Source organism: Panthera tigris, chromosome A1 (assembly GCF_018350195.1).
Source record: "Panthera tigris isolate Pti1 chromosome A1, P.tigris_Pti1_mat1.1, whole genome shotgun sequence".
Lineage (NCBI taxonomy): Eukaryota > Metazoa > Chordata > Mammalia > Carnivora > Felidae > Panthera > Panthera tigris.
This window is the reverse complement of record NC_056660.1, coordinates 101,739,806-101,750,990: the sequence shown is the minus strand read 5'-3', so window position 1 is coordinate 101,750,990 and position 11,185 is coordinate 101,739,806. Positions and strand designations below refer to the sequence as shown.

Here is an 11,185-nt window from a genome sequence, read left to right as displayed (position 1 = left end):
ACAGTTTCCCAGAAGCACGGAAGAGCCTGAGAGCTGAAGTATTGTTAGTATTATTATTCCCAAAGGGTACTATACTGTGTCCAATTAGAAGGTTTCTTTTCTTTACCGCAGATATCCAGGAGACAGAGAGAGAGATCCCGGCAGATATCTCTTGTTGCTTTTTTCTTCTTTTGAGGCACTTCTGAAGTTAGCGATAGCACCGAGTTTCACTTCTGGGTCTGGAGGAAGCTACGTCCTCCTTACCTTTCTAGGACTAAGAAAAAGAGCACATTTAAGAGACATTAGCACACTATTGCAGTTCCTAGGTCACAAGAAATATTTCTTCACAGCTTAAGTGTGGTAGAAGACAGTTTAACTTTGCACATAACTTATCTAGATTATTCATGTATTCGTTGCATAATTACTCTGATGAGTTTATACAAGTGACTTGAACGTTGCCACATGCACAGTTGAATGTGTTCACACGAATGGGAAGGTTACACGGCCCCTGTTGAAATTTTAAGAAATCCTGGTCAGCTGTTGGCAAGCCGAATGCGTTGTCAGAGACCCAAAATAGTACACTGATTGTGCGATGGTGGCTATTTCTTTATGTGTACTGAGAACAGAGCCAAGAGCCTCCTGCACAAGCCAGGAGCCAAGAGAACAACGAGTCAGGAGAGTTATTCCCAGAGGGCAGAGCTGGTCCCTCATCAAGTAACATTCCCTGTCCCCATAGTAGGGGACCTAAAAATATGTCCCTGACCAGGTTTCAGAATTGCTATGGAGCAGTAGCTCTGTGTACCTTCCATAGTCCCCTTTCTTGAACAGGAATCCCTGTTACAGTTTTCCTGCCCCACCCCCCTCTCGCTATTGCATCTTGTATGTATGTGGGGGGCGAGGGGGGAGGCAGATGAACCAGCCATTTTCATTCACACATCAAGAGAGCTACACTTGAGCAGGTGCATCTGAGTAACTGAATCCGGGGAGACTTGTCTACATGTGGAACAGATTTAATGATAAAATCCAGGACTTGGAGCTAATGCTGTAATTGGATGAGATGTGGGGGTCTTGGGAGGGGGACTGTGTATTCTGCAGGTGCGAGGGTTGTGCGCTGTGGCCTCCAGAGGCTCAGCTCTAGTCGCTTGCTTGCCTTCAAAGATGCCACTCCAGCAATTCCTATCATCTCCCTATTTGTGTGCCTTTTCCATCAAGAAGTAGAAGCCATATCTCCTTGAACTTGGGCTGGCCTTGTGGCTTCCTTTGAGCGACAGAATGCTATGGAAATAGTGCTGTGCATCTGAGAATCTGAGCTTTAAGAGGACTGGCAGCTTCTGTCTTTATTTGGTATACACTTGGGGCATAGCCATCCCAGTGTTTTAGCTGAGCCCAGCTGCCAGTTAACTCCACTGAATTCCTCTCCATGAGCCAGCTCAGGAAGACCAGCAAAAGACCCATCCAGTCAATGTAGAGAATTGTGAACAACAAAACACCACTACTGTCTGAGGTCACTAAAGTATGTTACACAGCCACGAGTAACTTGAACACTAAGCGTGCCCAATCCGATTTCGGTCAGACATTTCTAGCCAAGTCTGGCAAACTGGTGAAATATGCCTGACAGGATGCCACTTATAAAATACTTTCTGGTTAGAAGAAAATGAGACCAGGGGTTTTCATATACAGGGAGAAAGGAAAGGAAGAGGCTGGAAGGAATGGGAAAAACCAAGACTTTGGGCTGTAAACCTGGACTCCTGACAGGGTCCTGTGGGCAGAGAGGGTGGCAGGAGGAAACAGAGGGCGCTTAGAAACACAGCTTCTTGCCAGTGTGACAAAGAGTGACTTGGATATGGTGCCAGTGTGATGGGCATTCTCTCGCTCTGGGTGCAGGACAGGAGCACAGAGGCACTCTGGGCCCTTTGATCATCGACCACTTTGGGGGCTGTGAAGGTGGCATCTGGATGCAGATGTCACTTTGGACGGGTAGGCTGGGACAACGTGGCACGGGCACCTCTGACGGCTTCATGGAAGTATTAGTGAGCAGAACCAGGAACACGAGAAGACCTTCCATAAGCTTCCATAAGCTTCCCCTTGTTTCCTAGAACAAGCTGGGTCCGATTTCGAGGTGGCTTCATTAGCATCTGGGCAATGGAATGCTGAAATTAGATTATTATTGTTAACAACCATTGGCCCTTATTTGAACTCATAGTTTGGTGACTCCTAGCCCGTATCATAATATTTGTATTTATATTCATAATTATACTTAATATATAATACATAATATAATAACATACAAGTATATACCTAATGGTGGTATCTTTTTGCGATATCAAGTTTATTTCATACATATGAGCTCTTTGCAATGCCTCCTGGCCACCTTCTGAAGCATGTAGGGCAGTATTATTGTCTTCGTTTTAACTGAGAAGTAAAATCAACTTAAATAAGAGATGAAGGGACTTTCCCAAGATTACTAAATAAACGTATAGAATCAGGCCTCGACCTTGGTTCTCCTAATTCCGGTGATCAGTAGAAGATTGGAGTTTAGGTGCCAGATTGGATGCATTTATGTAGGTATTGACTTTGGAATTTTATCTATATGCATATGTTTATCTATATAGATATATAGATGTGTACGCACGTCTGTGAGTTCACCTCCACACACACACACTTATTCTGAAGACAGAGGTTTACATCTCATCACAGGCTTAAATAAAAATATAATAACAATATTATTGGGATGTACATCACTATCTTATCATAAAAAATATATCCCCCTGCAAAACTTCCTGTAACATATATGCTAACACACTACACTAAACATACTCCTGCTTACTCTTAGGTAGTCATTTATCAACAATTATTCTCACACATTTCTAGGATCTGGTATCGTTTTTTTCAGGTATAGTCACCACTGATATAATGTTGTCTAGCAGAAAGGTTAGGCGTCAACAGTTTCCACTGAAATAAGCTGTCATCAGCACATTTCTTTATGAAATAATATTCATTAAAAATAGGATATTCTCTTAGCTAAAGTGACAGCTCATCACCCTGTCAATTTTCTATAATAATATACACTTTACAATCCGGTGTTAACAAGACGCAAGGTAGCATTTCAGTCGTCTACTAGGGTGTCAAAATGGAGACTAGATATACTGTATTCAAAGAAAAGATGCCAATTAAATGTATTCTCTCTACAGTCAGTGCTCCAGCACCATACAATAATGTGATCTGTATCCTTGTTATCCAATATTAGATACTAGTGTTCAAGCACATTCACTTTCTCTTTCTCTCTCTCCTTTTTCACTCTTAACCCCAAGTATATTGTTATAACTGCTACAAGGCTTGGCAAGGAGATTGCCGAATCAGCGGATATCAAGATCGAGAGCCTAGGCAGATGGACAGGAATGGGGAGGGAAAAAAAGCAGAACATTTATAATATAGGAGGAAGCATAATATATCAGATGAATATATTTGCAGTCTGTCGCAGCTACATTGAAATCTTTACCACTGGTTAGCCGTCCACATTTATGTATATCATTAACTTTTTCAGGCCTCAATTTCATTTTATTACAATGGGGACATTAATACAGCCCAGTTTGGGGGCTGGGGAGATATGAGGATTAAATGGGATAAGGTCTGTGAAGCGGTTAGGCTAAGGAATGCTAGCTCTGTCCATGTGCCTCACTTTAAATTATTTTAATGTTTATTTTTGGGAGAGATAAGGCCCAAACAAGTGAGGGGCAGAGAGAGAGGGAGACAGAGAGATGGAAGCAGGCTTCGCACTGTCAGAGCAAAGCCCAACGTGGGGCTTGACCCATGAACCCTGAGATTATCACCTGAGGTCAGTCATTACCTAGGTCATTCATGACCTGGGCTGATCATGACCTTGGCTGAAGTCGGATGCTCAAGTGACTGGGCCACCCAGGTGCCCCCATTGTGCCTCACTTTAAAGATGTCATTGCATGGAGAAGTGAGCTCTCAGTCTGAATGTTGCTCCTCTGAATGTCTGGAGAGCTTTCTGTTTTTGTCAACAATCTGACTAGACGTATGTAGCTGTGGTTTTCTTTGTACTCCAAGGAAATGCTTGTAACTCATTTCATTAACTGAATATGTGGCTTGAAGTCTTTCATCTGCTTGGAAAACTTCTGAGCTAGTATGTTTTAAAAAATGCTTCTATCCCATTCTCTTTCTCCTTCCCTTCTATAATTCCAGCTCTATGTAGTATTTACAAATCACTTAGCTTTGTCTAATTTCTTGGTAAACTCCTATGTTAAACTCCGATATTAACTCCTACATTACTCTCTTTTGTTTTCTCTAACATTTTATGATGAAAATACTCAAACACGCAAAAGAACAGAAAGAAATTTACATTCAACACTCATATAGCCGTCAACTATATTCTACCGTTGACAGTATATTATAGTTGCATAATCACATATCTACCTACCCATCTTTGTATCCATTCATCGATCCATCTCACTCGTTAATGCATTTCAAATTAAATTTCAGACATCAGTACCCTCCTTTCTAAATGCCACAGACACCATTAGCTAGAGTTCAGCATTTGTTTATAGGGTGTGTTTTGTTTTAGGTAGAATTTACATACAATGAAATGTACAAATTGCTAACATTCATTTGCTGAGTTTTAATAATTGCAAACACTTGTGTTAACCAACCCCTTATCAAGATATAGAACATTATCATCACCCCGGAAAGTTTTCTCATACCCATTCCCAGTCAACCCCAATTTCCACGCTCATAAACAAGCACTGTTGTGATTTTTTTCCAACACAGATTTACCTGTCGTAGAGCTTTGTATAAAGTGAATTATACAGTACGCCTCTTTCATGTAAAGCTTTTTTACTCAACATAGGGCTTTTGAGATTCATCTATCCACCTGTATCATCTTCTGAGAGTAAATTTTTTTAGTAGTTGTATTCATTTCCAGGGTGGGCATAAAAAACAGCAAAAATTGAGCGGCTTCAAACAATGGACATTTATTTTCTAAGTTTGGAGACCAGAAGTCTGAAATCAAGGCACTAGAATGGCCGTGGTCTCTCTGGTAGCTCTAGGGCAGAGCTCTTCCTTGCTGCTTCTAGCATTTGCTATCTGGCAGCCACCTTTGGCATTCCTTGGCTTATAGATGCATCGCTATAGTCACATGACTGTCTTCTCCCTTTGAATCTTCAGACCATCTTCCCTCTGTGTTTCAGTCTTTGAATCCAAATTCCCCCCTTTTATTTTTTTTTTTTTAAATTTTTTTTAACGTTTATTTATTTTTGAGACAGAGAGAGACAGAGCATGAGCAGGGGAGGGTCAGAGAGAGAGGGAGACACAGAATCTGAAACAGGCTCCAGGCTCTGAGCTGTCAGCACAGAGCCCGACGCGGGGCTTGAACTCACGGACCGTGAGATCATGACCTGAGCTGAAGTCGGCCGCTTAACCGACTGAGCCACCCAGGCGCCCCTCCCCCCTTTTATAAAGACACCACTTCTACTGGTCATCAGCCTCATTTTAACTTGACTACCTCTATAAAAATCCCATTTCCAAGTAAGGTCAGATTCTCAGGTTTTGGAGTAAAGGCTTCAATCTTTCTTTTTTGGAGGATACGGTTCAATCCATAATGGTAGTTCATTCTCTTTTATTGCTGAATACTATTCCATTGTATGAATATTATACAGTTTATTTATTTATTTTTAAAATTTTTTAATGTTTATGTATTTTTGAGAGAGAGACAGTATGAGCAGGGAAGGGGCAGAGAGAGAGGGAGACACAGAACCCAAAGCAGGCTCCAGGCCCCGAGCTGCCAGCACAGAGCCTGATACGGGGCTCGAACTCAGAAACTGGGAGATCCTGACCTGAGCTGAAGTTGGACTCTCAACCAACTGAGCCACCCAGGTGCCCCTATTATTTTTAATTTATTCTATAGATGGACAACTGAACTCATTCTAGTTTTGAGATATGACAAAACTGCTATAAATACCCTCATTCGGGTCTTTTTTTTGGTATGCTCATTTGTCTTAGTTTGAATGCTAAGATCATAGAAATGGCTGGATCATAAGGAAAATACATTACTTACTTTGATTAAAAACTGTCACATCTTTTCCCAGAGATTTTGTATTATTTTGTATACCATGTAACAACGTGTAACAACGTTGGCTGCTCGACTTTGTCACGGTTACTTACAACATGGTTATTACTGTCGTATATAGTTTTTGGTTTGTGTGCTCATTAAGACTTTATTGGTGTTAAAGGAGCTTAAGACAAATTGACCAAAAATCCAAAGTTGCCTTGGTACAGATGCTCCTTGGTTTGGGAAAACTCAGAATCACTGCCGCTAGGAAAGTAGAGAACAAAGCACATAGCACAAAGTGGCGGCAAAGCATTCCAATGAATGGAACAGTGGGACGGGATTGGTGGGCACGGGAGTCACCAGGGGGTGCGTCACACAATGGGTCATGCCTCACACATACTGTGTGTCGATGCACCCCACCGATAAAGGGGGGAACCAAAACCCGATAGCAGCGGTAATAAATAAGAGCCCTGGCTAGTAGGAAAGTGGCCTGGGTGTCCCTGTCTCTCCAGTGCACAAGCTGGAATCTGGAGGCTTCGAAAAAGTGCCAGTGTCAAGGGGAGATCAGGGCCCCTACTGCCTAGGAAGGCACGGTTCCCAACTAGGTGGTCACTGGGGGGTCACCACGGTGAGCAAGAACCTAGGGGTGGTTCTCCAAGCTCCAGCATGTTTTTCAGTTGCAACCCCCATCCAGGTACATGCCTCCTTCACTAGCTGATGTGACAGACTCCTCCAAACTCTGGCACAGGACCAACTTATTTCTGATACCACCCCCTGCTCATTGAACCTGTGCCCACAGGTAGAGGGGTTTTAAATCTGGGGTTGGTTCGGAGAACAAAGAGGGGTGGGGGGCTCAGCTTGTCTAACAGGCCACAGGGACTGTAGACATCTCCACGGAGATGGGCCTTCTTGGCCATTGTCTTCCACCAAATCCTTGGGAAGGACTCTGGGAAGAAGCCATTAGCCTGAGAATAGCCACCTTCCTGCTCTCTGGCCTCACGGCCAGTCTTGCCAGAACCCCTTGGAGTAAGGGGGCGAGGCCACCGGACATGGTCAGCGCTTTGATTTTCAGAGTGCAGCAGAGAACCGGGGAGCTGTCCGGCCTGGCACGGTGCCCCCTCACCACCCTCATTGTGGGAACAGCCATTGGCAGCTAAAACTGAAAGCAGAACTCTTTGTCCGGATCTCGTCACAGGTGTTGATCCTAAACTCGAGGATCCCAAACATCTCCCATCTCATTCATCCACCACTAACATGTGCGAGACAAACTTGGCGCGAAGATATTTTTCAGTACACCTTTGAAAGAATCTTTCAAATGCAGAAAACCCGCAAATACTGTTTTTTCTTTCAATGACAGCCCTCTGAGAACACAGACAGGGGGCCAGTGTGGAACCTGGCCACCTGCAAGGAGCCACCTGCCAGGGACCTGCTGGGGCACTCAAATGCGAAGTTTTCTTCTTTCTAAAACACCGTCCCCTTTCTATAAAAGAGAAGAGAGCAAACAGACAAAAGGCCTACTCTAAGATCAGGGGCTTCCTCCCTCCGCCCCGGGTACTCAGTGTGGCTGCTTTGGCATGGGGCCTCCCTGCCCAGGGGCTGGCAGAGGGCTCCCATCTTATTGTCCTGTGGGCCAGCCGTGGGCCCTTGTTCTGTCTCGGATCTTCTCTCCCTCAGTTGCTCCTCTCCTGTGGCTAACAGTAGCCCTCCAGTTTCAGCAGCGGAAAACAGGTATCCATTTATTTATTTTACTTTTTATTATTCAAAATAAAAGCTGCTGGACTGAGTCCCCTTCTGATACTGGGACAGCCCCATCACTGCACTGTGCCTCCACGAGGAGCCTTGCAACAGTGCCACCTCAATCCATGTGTGACTGAAACTGATTGCCAAGGGTAACTGTCCTGGGACAGCTCGGGCTGGCTCACCTTGGAGGGCTGGCTTCTGAAGACAGAGCTCTGAGCCAGGGCGCCCAGTGAGAACGGCTGTAATGCCACCTCCTGACTGGCCTGGTGGGCAGGGAGATGCCTGTGGCTGGGCCCAGGAAGCTCAGAGCTGTTCATCCAGCATCCTCCAGGATCGGCCTTGCCTTTTGGGATTCCCTGGGTCGGCCTGTCCAAAATACCCCTGAGGCAGCACGGGCCACACAACCAGGTTGAAGGGGATGGGGAATGTCCATGGCAGCCGTGTGGCTGGCCCTGGCACGGATCATGCCCATCTGGGTCATGGGTCTGGAAGTACGTGTTCCAGGGCCAGCTCTGGCTGCTCTGATCATAGCCTGGCCCTGGGGTCATAGCCTCCTGGGGTCATATCTGACCCCTGCATAGATGGTGATGACCAGCTGCCTGGGCTTCCTGAGCAGCAGGAAGTTTTACTACAGGTAGAGTTCAGGAGCCTTCCACCAGCACCTTTTGCTCTTTGTAGTAGTTCAGCAGGTGTTTCCAGTGCTGCTGTGAGGACAGGACCTTTGGGTCGACTATGACAAGGACCTCACCATCATGCTTTGGTCAGGGCCATGTTAAGCTGTCTGGGCTTGTTTAAAAATCCAATGCCTTGTTGCTCAGTAGCCCATATGCAGGAGCGTTAGATAAAGACCTTTTGCTGGCCCTGGAATGTGTCCATGTGAGTGAATTCTACTTCCCGGGATGCAGGGAGCCTCTGAATTGCACGTGTTGCATCAGGTAGGATGCTAGCCCCGGATAAGGGCCTGATGATGCCGATCTGGTCTGGCTTGGCACCTTCCTTTAGCAGCTTTGGGACGATCTACTCTGTGTTTGCAGTCTCCTTCCTATTCAGGCAGAAGCTGCTTCAGCTGGCAATCTCCTCTGGGCTCTGGGCCACCTAGAACATCCGGTCGGGGGTCACTGGAAATCCAATCCCTTCTTCATACGATCTGCTGCAGCAATGCCTTTCTGAAGAGGAACCTCTTCAGGCATTGGTCACCCATGAAGATGAGCTACTTGGCTCCCAGGACCATGCATTTCCTCCAGCTCAGTGGCATGGGCGCGTGCGTCAATTAAAAGGGGCCTCCGTTGCCCACACCCATACCTACATCTGTGCTCATAAGCAGCTCGTTCTCCGTGGCGAGCTTCAGGGTCAGGTGCGGCTTCTCTTCTGCCAATAACAGCTCCCTGTCTCTTCCTTCAGTTGGTGCAGCTTCTGGAACTTGGCAGGCTATCCGTGCTCTTGACCTGGTTGTGCAGGGCCAGAAGTGATACTGAGTCCTCATCCAGAACAGCATGACTCGCAGCCCTGTCTGGTGGATCTTCTCGTTAGCTGATCGATGCCTGTATTACTTGGAACACAAATAGGGGTGCACTGCTTCCCCCGGCCAGGTGGTAACTGATGGGGGCCAAGGTGACCATCTTCCCGGTGCCTGGCAGTTCCTGCATCCTGGCTTGTTGGTCTTTACTGCACAGTCTTTACGTGTAAACCTGAAGACTGGTTCAGGTTGGGGAGTCCTTCTGCCATGAAATTTTGGGGCAGCTGGCATCTGACGATCATGTCCTCCAGCTGGTGGCTGATGTAACCCCATATCGAGGTCTCCTCCAGTGCAAACATTTTCAGCGTGCTCCGCGTGTTGTGGAACGAGGTTGACTTCCACCTGAAATCCACCTGGAAGTGATGATTTCCTCCACAGGCACGTTCATTACTGCTCTGCAGCTCAGTGGTGATCTCATCACCATAATTGACAGGGATCTCGATGACGTGGCTGATCACTTTGCACAGGGGGTGCCAACTCCATTTCCTTTGTACGCAGGCATATCTGGTCCCCTTGGGTGAGCTGCATATCCCAAACAAATTCTGGCTGAAGCCTCATTAGCAGAGCACTCATACTCAGTCTTAGGCAGAGTAAAGTAGGCAATTGTGTTCTCGTTAAGGACCACGGGCCGCCTTGCCATAATGTTATCTTGACACTGGGACTCTTTCCGGTTTCTTATCAGAGTTGGCCTCCACCTTGATGAGGGGACCAGCTAGGATCCGGTCGTGGTAGGCGTCCTCCTATAGCCGAACAACGCTCTCTGGCTCCTCCCAACCCTGGCTTCTCTAAGTCCTGCAAGGTGGCGGAAGGATTTTCCTGTCCCAGCGCTTCCACACGGCGGATTGATCTGCAGGGTGGTGATGTGCCCAGCACACAGCTACTCCTGCTCGAAGGGGATCTTGCCTCGTTAGCGCAAGAAGCCTCAGCTCCGAGCGGTCCCGGGTGGTGCAGTTGAGGCTGTTTTGATTGGGCCGTTCGGACGGCAGCGCTTTGACCCAGTTGGCACTGGCAGGATTGAAGCCGAGGAGGAAGACGGTGAGCCAGCCACCCTTAGAACATTCCAGAACCGTCTGTCAGAGAGGCCCAACCTGGCGGCGAGTCGCCTCTGTGCATGTGGCCCCCAGGAAGTGATTTACATTGCGGCTGCGAGGCGTTTTTACACGTGGGTTACAGCCCCTCCTCTTGTTGCTCTTACAGTAAATCAGGCAAACAGTACTGTGTATTTTGCAGAAACTGCGTGCAAGCCCGGGGAGACCCTTTGCCTCACAGGTATCTACATATTCAAAGTTCAACTCGGTGAGCAACTGGCGAGGTTTGGCTACGCTGTTATCCACGGACCCGTGACGCAGGATGCGGTCGGTGCTTCCCAAGCTGCTGTCGGGGTTGCCCGCCCGCGCACAGCCTCCTCCAGGCCCTTCGAACCTTTGCTCCTGGCTGGGGAGGGTGAAGTCAGTGAACTTGGGCTTGAGTATGCAGCCCAGCAGTTTGTCCCCTTGGGAGTCCAGCAGGATGAGCGTCCGTGAGCTGGGCCCCTCCGCCCGCCAGCGCATGGTGCCATCGGGTGGAGTCCAGAGGCCACCGGGACTTTGGTACAGCCGGACTTGTGGCGGAGGCAGGGCGGGCGGGCGGCGAACCTAGTGCACCCAGACCCTGCAGCCCCCTGGGGCCGCCCTTCACCTTCACCGCTAGCAGCTCCCCGCAGAATGCCCCGCAACCCCCTGCGGTGAGTAGTTTTACTTTGATCCCTTCTGGCCAGCGTGAAGTGGCCTCTCTTGCATTCCTGACTTCCGATAGTGTTGTTTTTTAGTCTGAGTTTGAGAATTTCCATTTGATGCTTTCGATAGAAATTTCCGGTTTTCTGGTTCATTGTTCCATCTTGTTAT

At 47.3% G+C, this 11,185-nt stretch overlaps 1 pseudogene; it reads right to left on the bottom strand.

The window, feature by feature from the left end:
* Positions 1-7,857: 7,857 nt before the first annotated feature.
* LOC102956864 lies at positions 7,858-10,852 on the bottom strand (annotated as a pseudogene).
* Positions 10,853-11,185: the final 333 nt, after the last annotated feature.